Source organism: Triticum urartu, chromosome 5 (genome assembly GCF_003073215.2).
Source record: "Triticum urartu cultivar G1812 chromosome 5, Tu2.1, whole genome shotgun sequence".
In the NCBI taxonomy this organism is placed as follows: domain Eukaryota; kingdom Viridiplantae; phylum Streptophyta; class Magnoliopsida; order Poales; family Poaceae; genus Triticum; species Triticum urartu.
Genome location: NC_053026.1, coordinates 249,493,201 through 249,504,212, shown reverse-complemented (window position 1 = coordinate 249,504,212; position 11,012 = coordinate 249,493,201). Strand labels below are relative to the sequence as shown.

At 45.5% G+C, this 11,012-nt stretch overlaps 1 long non-coding RNA gene and 1 pseudogene across 1 annotated transcript; both read right to left on the bottom strand.

Annotated features, from left to right (window-relative positions):
- Positions 1 to 637: 637 nt before the first annotated feature.
- Positions 638 to 947, bottom strand: LOC125555859. The gene is made up of 2 exons (XR_007304917.1): positions 816 to 947; positions 638 to 686 (listed from the first exon to the last, which is right to left on the bottom strand). It is a non-coding gene; the product is annotated as an uncharacterized LOC125555859 (long non-coding RNA).
- Positions 948 to 4,295: 3,348 nt separating this feature from the next.
- Positions 4,296 to 4,774, bottom strand: LOC125555858 (annotated as a pseudogene).
- Positions 4,775 to 11,012: the final 6,238 nt, after the last annotated feature.

Below are 11,012 nucleotides of genomic sequence, written 5' to 3'. Positions count from 1 at the left end.
TAAGCTAATTGATAACTGAAGAAAGAGCAGAATATATGAAACTACAAGAATTACTCCAGCATCATGTCCAAGAATTACTATAACCAAGTTCAAGCCACCATGTTCAGGTATATGTAGTCAGCAACATGAAATTTCCTGGTTCAATCCTTTTCTAGTAACAACAAATTTTCAGAAAAAATAGACTGAAACATGGGCTTGTATCGCTGATTACCTGAAACATAATGCAAAATACATAAAAAAACATACAAAGTAGTTGGTTTAAAGACTCTAGTGCATATCAGCTAAGCTGAAATTATGAGCAATCGGAAAAAATAAACTGAAACAGGGGTAGATTCGAGGGGGGCAAATCAGTTGCATTCATTATACAGCAGTGCAAACAAAGGAAAATCAGATGAATTCACCGATCATACAGTGGTCTACCAACTACAGTAACATCAAAAACAACTACTTGAGGAACACAGGCACCACAAGTTCACAACCAAAGCAGCAAGGCTGTTTTTGAGGGGGGCGAGGCATTACATACCTTTACTGTAGCCACGATATTAGACGGCTCGACAGATGTTCTTCTACCTCCGACGAAGTCGAAGGCGACATGATGCTTTTCTCGTCCAAGTATTCCGAGATTTGATGGATTTTCCGGTCCAAGTACGCAACCTGATGGAGATTCCGGTCGAGGACCCTTCCTTCTTATAGGAGGGAAGTCCAATCCGGGTCAGGCACTCCATTGATTTGTGTTGGAGAAGGACAGTAGGACACAGTCACGAATTCAATCCAAATCAGACACGAAGCAGGATATCAGAGATTAAGAAGCTTACGTCGATGGAGGCCTGATTGGTTAGATCGTAGAGGACTGGCAGTGGAGACTCGATGTTACACAGTGAAGCGAGCAAAATCGACGCCAACCACCAATCTGTATCATCCCATTCCCAGGTTGATGAAATCTATGCTGGAGATTTTGTAAGGATCAGCATTCAAACACAGAGCGGATCAAATAGGGCGAACGAAAGCGAGCAAGCGAGTAGAGAAACAGACTAACTTTTGCGCGATGGCAACGCGGCCCTCTCGATGACGGCCGGGCGCACGGCGGCAGCCTCCTCGGGGGCCGTGAGGCGGGAGGGCCATCCCTTGAGAACCTGGGGGCCCCACGTCTCACTGACGGCGGTGAGCTGCATGACGCAGGTCCAGAGCAACATGGTCGTGGCGGCGCGCACCATCCAGAGCTTCATCCGTGACCGTGCTGCGGACGACGACGGCGCTGGCGCACAGCATACTCACCCTGCCTCCTCCATGAATGCTCTCCCTCCACCAGCAGTTCGAGCGCTCGCGCAGGGCGCGGTAGCCGCCAGCGATCGCGCAGATGGACGACGACACGTGATAGAGGCTAAGGTGTCCCGATGTTTCGATGAGATGGTGGCTATCGTTTTCTGTGGGAGTCGACCTTGACGATCCGACTACGAACGTGCGAGACGTCGCGCCTTAGCAATCGCTAAACCAACTTCCGAGGGTTATTGACCACGCCGGAGCACGATCAACCTGACCACGAGGGTCTGTTTCCTGCGAGCAAACGAAGAACAAGCAAGAAACTGAGATTGCAATCGGGATATTGCGAATATAAGATGAAAGCTTTATTGATCAAGGTGGGGTTCTGTGACGTCTTGGTCTGGTCGTTGGACACAAACGAAGTACGCGAAGTTGCAGCTATGGCGAACTTTTAATCTAAACAAAACCCAAAGTCTAAACGACGCCCTAAGGGCTGTATATATGGAGGAAGAGGGGGGAATTTCGTGGCCCTTGAGGGTGGGGTCCGAAACCAACCCTAACTCTTGTTTCCCCACACATATGGACTCTAAAAATAGCCTATACTTAAGTATTTCGAAATTACATGGGCCTGGCCCATTAATAAGGTGGTGCAGCACCTAGAATAGCCTATGGACGAATATTATGAAGTGGCATCTTGTATATTTCGTCCAAGGCTTCATGCACTCCTTATGGCGGCTTCAAAGTCCTGAAATCATCACTTGTAACTCCGTTCTTGATCCTCTTGCGCATGCCATCAACTCCATGCGTGTTCTTGCTCCAATGTTCATCCTTCTCCAAGCTAGGCCCTTCATTTGTAAGCAAAACAAATGTATCCAATTTAGGCAGCATCATAATCTCATGAACATTAGAATCATTACCAAGAAACGAAAGTACCTGGTAATTTAATTGGCGTGCGCGAGCTCTAGTAATTGGTCCAGTATATGTAACAGTTGGGGCTGTGGGTGTAACAATGGTATTGATGTCCTCATCAACACGTAGGTGGTGTGGAGGCATAAGTCGGAGAGCGCCGCGCCGCCCTTCAGCTTCTTGTCCTCCACCGCCGCTCTGGAAAGGAAGCGGATAAGATACACTGAGGGGAAGGAGCACTGCGGGTTGAATATTCCAAATGACAGGGGTTTTATGCAAAAATGAATAATTATTTTTAGCAGATTTTTGGGCCACTGCCCAGCGGATGGACGGACGGGCTGAGGCCCAAGTGGCAACGCTTCAGCCATGTGAGACGATCTTAGGGCAAGGCCCAGGTAGTAGTGCGGACGACAGATCATGTACGTACGAAAATTTGGGGACGTGGTTCCCCGAATTAGTACCACCTCACATATATGTTTTTAATTTAAACCGAAAGCGTAAATTCACAGAAAGAAAGCGTATTGTGACGGTGAACCCACGGAGTCAATCCGTGCTTTATTATTAGGGATAGACTAGCACAAGTGCCCGTGCGTTGCAACGGGAGCTGTGTTTTGATTTTTGGTTAAAAAACGTATTTGAGCTAAATTTTGCCCATTTTCGCCTGGGATGGAAAATACCGAAACCTTTCGGCCAAAAAAAATATATATATATATATTGATGAAATTTCGGCCACATTGCTTCGCGAGTCTCCCTTCCCCCAACTTATAGTTCATGGGCCTGTAATGCTCCTAGTATTAATTGATATTTCAAACGGCAAGCACAATCAAAAATCTAAGATCTTAAAGAAATACCTCATTAACTAATATACAAATACAACATAAAAATGTCAAATATTTTAGCCGCATTTTTATTTTCTTTCCCTCCAAAGCAACATTCGTAAAAATATTCAAACGACAATCAAACTTCCTTCTTATTTAAGTAGCCTTACACAATCCTTCCTTTTTAAGGATCTGACCTGTTTGAATCCTTCCTTATTTCTTGATCACACAATCCTCCTTCCTTTTAACTATTATTATTTTGGCTAAATTTTGGCCATTTTGGCCTGTGGCGAAAAGTACCTTTCGACTGAAAAATATATATATTTGTCAAATTTGGGCCACACCGCTCGCGGGTCTCCCTTCCACACAACTTATAATTCATGGACATGTAATGCTCCCGTGCGTTGCAACGGGAGAAAACCAAAAAATAATGGGATACAGAGCCGGCTTTGTGGTTGGGTTTAGTGCTTTTATGGAAGGCCACCATCAAGATGGGCCGTTGCTATGGAGGAGCTTAACTTGGGCAAGCAGAGATTACAATTGAGAAGGGCAGCCCTGAGGGAGGTCAATGGCACGGTTGCAAGCAGTGGCAACAAAGTTGTTCAGCTATCATCAACACAACAACGTGCTCAAAATTTTCAAGACTACTATTTTTATACCGAGTGAATTTATATGTATCGTAGTCAGGAATAATAAAGTTTAAGAATATATATAATACTGACAAAATAACAAACATACAACGTCCAAAAGATACATTGGTACCTAACAAAGTGACGATCATCATGATAATCAAAATAACAAACATATTGTTTCTCATACAGGTTACTGATCTATTAAGATGATCGTACCACAGAGAAAGAAATCTGTGTACCGGATCATCTTGAGATGCAAACAATATATGCTAGCACCTGTTAGAGACACCTGATTATCCATTTTCCTAGTATCGATACTTCATTCGTTTCTATTCGATGCCGATAGTCACAAAACAGTTTCTTCCTGTGGTTAACTGCTTAAAAAGCAATATCGTTCCATCTCATTAGTTGAAGCTTATTAACGACTCCTAGTATGAGAGACCGAATATCAAACTGGGCAGGAGTTGTATAAACATCTACTTTAGAAGATCATGTGCATATACATACCTGAAGACGTGAACTCATGCCCCTGGTTGTTGGCTTGAAAGATCGTCACTTTCCTACAATCACCAAATAGGATTAACCGGTGTCCATGATGGTCGGCTAGGTTTGTACGTATGAGTTTTTCATGTGTACGTATGAGCCGGGGATGACAAGGGAGACGATGGCGCCGCCACTGCTACTCCTGCAGCTTGTCGATGACCTGGAGCAGGAAGGGGCGGAACCTGGTGAGGTTCACCTTCACGTCCTGCTTCATGATGGTCTCGGTGAGCGCCTGCCACCCCTGCTTGTGCAGCGCCTTGGGGTCGTTGAACACCAGGTGCTCCCTCGGGTACTTGTCCTTGAGGCTCGTCTCCTCGACTCTTCCTCGTCGACATAGTACTCCACGTACCGGAGCTGTATGTCCCGCGCCGGCTGCCCGTAGAAGTTGGTGGCCATCCAGTCCATGTTCCCTCACGGCACGATCTGCAACACCACCGCCTGCGTCGGCTGGAAGATCTGGTTCGTCAGCCCGGCCACGTGCACCGCCAACAGCACGTCCACCGCGTTCACCAACGCCGCGAACACCGCCACATGCGCCCCCACCGCCGCCACCTCCTCCAGGTTCAGCAGCTTCCGCGTGCCCCCGCGGGAGATGACCAACATCTGCGGCCGCATCCCCAGGGCCTTGGTCGTGGGTTTGAAACTCACGTGAAGTATTTTTTACATCGTTTTTTTTTATTTTGACCAGGCCCCATCACGCGGTTGACAAGAACGATCAACACGGCCCAGTCGAGCGAGCCGGAGGGACAAAACAGCGACTTATATGAATTGACCTACGCGATCAATGAACAGTTTTTTAGTACCACCTCGCGTACATGTTTTAAATTTAAAGTGAAAGCGTAAACTTACGGGAAGAAACGTATTGTGACGGTGAACCCACGGAGTCAGTCCGTGCTTTATTATTAGGAAAAGAGGAGAGACTAGCACAAAAGAGCCCGTGCGTTGCAACGGGTGGAAACAAAAAACCACAATCCCCTAACCCAATAACCATGACTCCGGCGCGTGGAGCTCGTCGTCGGCAAGTTAGCCGTCGCTCAAGATAGTGAATCCGATGATGGAGTCCCTAGAGCAGAGAGGCAGAGGCTGTGCGGCACGGGCAGGCGACCTCGTCTTTGCAGAGGCGCGTGCAGTCCTGCCCAGGGTGGTGGGTTGTTGTGGTGGTCGAGGAGGACGCGTGTAGTTGTTGGGTCAGTGCCGGCGGCTTGGAGGAGGAGGCAGGCAGCGGCAGGTGCGGATGGGATGCGGCCTACTTAGGCGTGAAGGTGTAGGCGGCCTCGTAGGGGACGATGGAGGGGACACGGGTGCTGCCGTAGAGCGTGGCAACCATGGCGGGCGGGCGCCATCCGTGCATGCGAAGGAGAAGAAGGTGCCATGAATCGAAGAGGCTCGCGTCGGACACTACCACCCCCACCTGGCCATGGTGTGAGTGTGCGTTTGAGACACCCGGTGAGGCATATGCTGTCGTTTGCAGCAGTGCCTAGTCATCGCGTACCTGGTTCTTGAGGTGAACCGCACGTGAGGCAGCTTTTTCTCGGCGCGTCGTACGCGAGCCGGCGAGTAGGAGGCAACACGTAACTGCAGGGCAGCCGCAACTGTTCATGTGCGAACAATAGGATGGTGGCGGTGGAGAGCTGGACGCGCGGCTATGTTCAACCGACCAACGACGGGCGCATTGACGTGCGGTGGATTCGCCACTGCAGGCTGCAGCCATGGATGGTCCTCCGCTCCTCCTCTGACTATGATCACAACCGGATCCTCCTCCAAACTTGAGCTCCATCTTGCCCGTCACGGCGCAATCATCCACGACACCAACCATGAAAGCTCCCTTTGCTGGCTTCGGCCTCGGCGCCGGGCCGCAGCGGTTCAGGGTGCCTGCCATTCAAGCCCCCTCTTCCCCAACGCCCCGTAACCCCTATCGTGTCTTCCCGTAGGTTTCTAACGTGTCGGCCGTCTATACTTTCCAACAAAATCTGAAAGTGCAAGGGCTATCGCCTACAACTTGGTGAAGAAGCCGGACTCGAACACGCTAGCGATCCTAAAGAAGGAACGCTCCTCCGTTTTTTATCAAAAACTGACTGGATCAGAAACAAAAATCAGAAGATCGTAAGGCCGCGAACAGGATGACGACGTATGAAACTTTTTTTGGACGGGCCCAAGTGGATGAGAACGTTTTCCTTTCTCGCGTTGTACTCAAGCTGGCCCAACGACCCAACCAGCAGACCGAAGTTAATAGGAACGCATCGAACGTGATGCTTTCAAACGAAACGGGATGGCGACGTATGGAACTTTTTTTGGACGGGCCCAAGTGGATGCGAACGTTTTCCTTTCTCGCGTTGTACTCAAGCTGGCCCAACAGCCCAACCAGCAGACCGAAGTTAATAGGAACACAACGAACGTGATGCTTTCGAACGAAACGGTTTTAGTACCACCTCGCGTATATGTTTTAAATTCAAACTGAAAGCGTAAAATTACGGGAAGAAGCGTATTGTGACGGTGAACTCACGGAGTCAATCCGTACTTTATTATTAGGGAAAGATAGCAAAAAGGCCCGTGCGTTGCAACGGGTGAAAATCAATATCAGACGCCCTTGTCGTTTCGCAGCTTATCCTCTCCCCGCCTTTGTCCACGATAGTTGTGATGTCTACATTATTGCAATGCACCAAAATGTGATCAATCCCGAGACGATGTGTCGATCCATCACATGTCGATCCATCACATAACACACTATCTATGTAGGCTAGCATTAGCCGACAAACTCAGGTGGAATTAGTTTTCATACATGGATATTGGTACTAATAGCTAACGACCAACAGATGAAAAGGTTAAAAATATCACTCTAAGGCCGGCACCAACAAGAGTGTTTAAAATCTTGAGCAAATTAACATGCACAATCATACGGCCCAAGCAGCTACACTGTGTATTCTTTTTTCAGTGTCCGACTCTAGGCTATATGTCGATGCCAGAAAAGTAGCCAGGACGATGCAAAAACTGCCAGGATTTTATTCCTAGCGCATGTATTGTACGAGCCCTAACCACGTTTCAAGTGGGAAAAATACTTTTAATTTTTTGGAAAAACTGAGATGGCTTTTCTGAACTTTTCTTGATCTTGTATATCCATATGGCAGGGAGCCTCCCAAAGCTCACAAGCAAAAGAGTAATTGCGGCAAGGAAACATAATTTTGTTCCGTAGTGGACATCTTGTTGTGAAGATGAAGTTCCTCGATCTGCATGTGTTTGTTTCATTGGAAATTGAGTGTAATAAAAATAAATTTGCTCGTAATCTAGCTAATATTAATTGCTAGGTAGCACCGCTAGTTGGTAGCACCGGTTTGAACATGTATATCTAAATTTGTATTAACGCAATATAACACTATTACATTTATCCCACAAATAAATATGTTTATTGGCAATTGGTGTAGGCAAGCAGCTGGTCGACACAACCGATAATGAAACCAATAGAAACAATGATGACTTGAAGAGGACGTTAGGGAAGTGGAAAAATAAAATAAAAAGCGCATAGCCACGAGTAGATAGAGCGCTTTTTCTCTCCTTCATTTCTTTTTCCTTTCTCTTTCCATCCCTTTCCTTACTCCTTATTTCTGTGACATTGCTTCTATTTTTTTCTTTTTATTTTTCATGTAATTAGCCTCATCTCATCCTTCTCAGCGCGCCCTTTTCCCTTCTTTACTATTACTATATATCGATTTTCTCTTCTTCCTTAATTCGTTCCCTTATTCTCAAGGCGGCTTGCTAATTTTAGATCATAGACATATATAAATTAGTCGAATAGGTTGTAAAGGAGCGATGTGGTACTATTTAGTAACGAATCAAATCCTTGTTTTGCACGCAATCAGGAGTTGGCTCAGTTGGGCATGGCCTTTGGGAGAAAGTAGGCAGGTCGGGAGTTCGACCTCTCGTATTGGCGTTCAGGGTTTAGGGTTATTTTTTAGGTTGTTTCTCTAACGATCTGCTGATGGAGTGGAGCAAGACGAGCCAAGGCCCAATAAGACTTCGTGGCCCAGGCGGGACGCATACCACACATAGCGCTCATCAATCGTTTTTTCAGGAATACAATGTGCAAAAAATTAGTATAGCACCACCTCGCGTATATGTTTTAAATTCAAATTGAAAATGTAAATTCATAGGAAGAAAGCGTATTGTGACGGTGAACCCACGGAGTCAATCCGTGCTTTATTATTAGGGATAAATTATTATTATTACTAGCAAACATGCTCGTGCGTTGCAACGGAAAAAAACAAACACCACAAATTCTAACTCAACCAATTGAGCATAGCGTAAGACCTCACCTCCATGCCCCCAACCAAATAAACATGAGCAAGACGAGCCAAGGCCCAATAAGACTTCGTGGCCCAGGCGGGACGCATACCACACATAGCGCTCATCAATCGTTTTTTCAGGAACATAATGTGCAAAAAATTAGTATAGCACCACCTCGCGTATATGTTTTAAATTCAAATTGAAAATGTAAATTCATAGGAAGAAAGCGTATTGTGATGGTGAACCCACGGAGTCAATCCGTGCTTTATTATTAGGGATAAATTATTATTATTACTAGCAAACATGCTCGTGCGTTGCAACGGGAAAAAACAAACACCACAAATTCTAACTCAACCAATTGAGCATAGCGTAAGACCTCACCTCCATGCCCCCAACCAAATAAACATGAGCAAGACGAGCCAAGGCCCAATAAGACTTCGTGGCCCAGGCGGGACGCATACCACACATAGCGCTCATCAATCGTTTTTTCAGGAACACAATGTGCAAAAAATTAGTATAGTACCACCTCGCGTATATGTTTTAAATTCAAATTGAAAATGTAAATTCATAGGAAGAAAGCGTATTGTGACGGTGAACCCACGGAGTCAATCCGTGCTTTATTATTAGGGATAAATTATTATTATTACTAGCAAACATGCTCGTGCGTTGCAACGGAAAAAAACAAACACCACAAATTCTAACTCAACCAATTGAGCATAGCGTAAGACCTCACCTCCATGCCCCCAACCAAATAAACATGAGCAAGACCTCACCCTTAGGTCGGCATTCTCTATTTGAACATGACACTGGAATCAAGTTTCCACTTATCCACTTTTCCACCCTCGTCGTCGATAGCTGCCCTGCCAATTGTTACTAAGCAAGGTTGGCCAGGCCCAAGAAATGGATGGTTTAGCATCCTTCGTGTTCGGCTAAACTAAGAACGTTGGGCAAAGAATTATTATCATTCGGCTAATATAGTAGGGAAAATCGAGTAGTTCGTGTTGGACACACCATGAAATTTGAGTCCGACTCCTCATGTGTTGTGACTGGTGGCACTGGGATGAGCGAGGCTAGCTTCTACGTGACGATGTCTAGCAGAGGAGCATGTCAATGACCGGCATCTGTTGGTCGACTCGGTCATACCAAAGACGCAATGGAGAAAAAAAACATCCAATAAAGTCGTGGACATAACTTTTTTCTTAAAGTTTGAACATGTATTCATTCCCGGCATTACACTGGCGCTTTCAATATTATTATTCAGTCTTAGCAATCTGTCTAAATAGCAGCCACCACGTATAGGCATGGGTGGCTCCTAGTTTAGGAATCTGTTTAATTAGCCCACCACTTAAATAGAAGATTAGCCTCTACGTACGGATATCATGGAAATTTGGCACAATTTTCCCTCAATTCTCGTTCCTTTAGGAATCTGTTTAATTAGCCCATCACTTACGGATATCATGGAAATTTGGCACAATTTTTCCTCAATTCTCGTTCCTTTAGGAATCTGTTTAATTAGCCCATCACTTACGGATATCATGGAAATTTGGCACAATTTTCCCTCAATTCTCGTTCCTTCCTTTATTATTTCTCTCAGTCTATATTATTGACTTTTCCCTCAATTCCCGTTCCTTCCTTTATTATTTCTCTCAGCCTATATTATTGACTTTTCCCTCAATTCCCGTTCCTTCCTTTATTATGTCCTCAATTTTCAATCCTTCCTTGAATTACCTTTTTTATATTTTTGTCCCTAATTTTCCCAACAATTCTCAATCCTTCCTTGACTTACCCTTCCTGTATTTCTCTATTTTTCTGAGAGATGCAGAGTCATTGGGCCAATTTGTGTGCATGCGTTTTCTCATTGCGGCAATATAATCCATCGAGCAGCCAGGTTCCACGTAGGTGCAGTTTTTACACACATATTTTAACTGGGGATATGCGATGTACTAAAGCGATGTGGTACTAAACAGAAACGTTCTCTAGCTCGGTTGACTGCAGCCTTAGAAATTTCCTACGAGGTCGTGAGTTCGATCCGGTAGCGACACAATTTGCCACTGTTTTTTTTGCCTTTCCCGTGTAGGTGGGCCGGCTTCATGAGGCCCAAGCGGGTGCGGGGCGGATGGATGCAGGCCCAAAAAAAACGCACCGTAGGGTGCACGCTCAACGACAGCGCTCAAAAATATCACGTACGCAAGAAGTAAAAAAAATAGAGGATGACGGTGAATTCGAAGACTCAATCCGTGCTTTATTATTAGGGAGACTAGCACAAATGCCCGTGCGTTGCAATGGGAGAAAAGTTGATGTGTATTCGATTATGTGCAAAACACATCAGTTGTTCATAAAAATTGTGCATGCAAAATATCCCTTGTTTTGCAATGGACATTATAAAAAAGTTGAGAGTTTGTGTGGTACTCGATAGTTTACCTCGTCGTGCATAGTCTGCTTCTGCTTCCCTTATCTTCACTTTGGTGTGAAACTGCTGGCATGCAATGCCGATCTTTAAAAAAATAGAAAATGATACAATTTGGATATACATGTGACATTGTCTTATAAAGTTTTCACCTGATTATCAATCAAA